We start from the raw sequence: 343 nt of genomic DNA on the forward strand, positions 1-343 counted from the left end.
GCCACGGGTGCTACCCGGCGTGGGCTGGCTCCAAGAAAAGCTTAACTACACGAGCCCCCACGCAAAAATGTAATGTTTTGCCCTATTTCGGATATTGCATTAAAAAATTATGCAGGGCACGGTTAGCCCACCGATATACAGTAGGGCCAGGTAATTCCGAGTTTAATTTTATTTTATTTTTTTAGTTACGGAATAGCTCGTGGAGACTCGCGTATGTAAGAAATTTATATAGTAGTAAAGTTCTTTATAGGCTATTTTATAAGTAAAAAAATACTAAAACTTTTAATTTTTAAGTATATATAATTATATTATATTATATTAAAAAAATATAATTTTATTTTTA

The sequence above is a fragment of the Metarhizium robertsii genome (assembly GCF_000187425.2).
Source record: "Metarhizium robertsii ARSEF 23 chromosome Unknown MAA_Scf_10, whole genome shotgun sequence".
In the NCBI taxonomy this organism is placed as follows: domain Eukaryota; kingdom Fungi; phylum Ascomycota; class Sordariomycetes; order Hypocreales; family Clavicipitaceae; genus Metarhizium; species Metarhizium robertsii.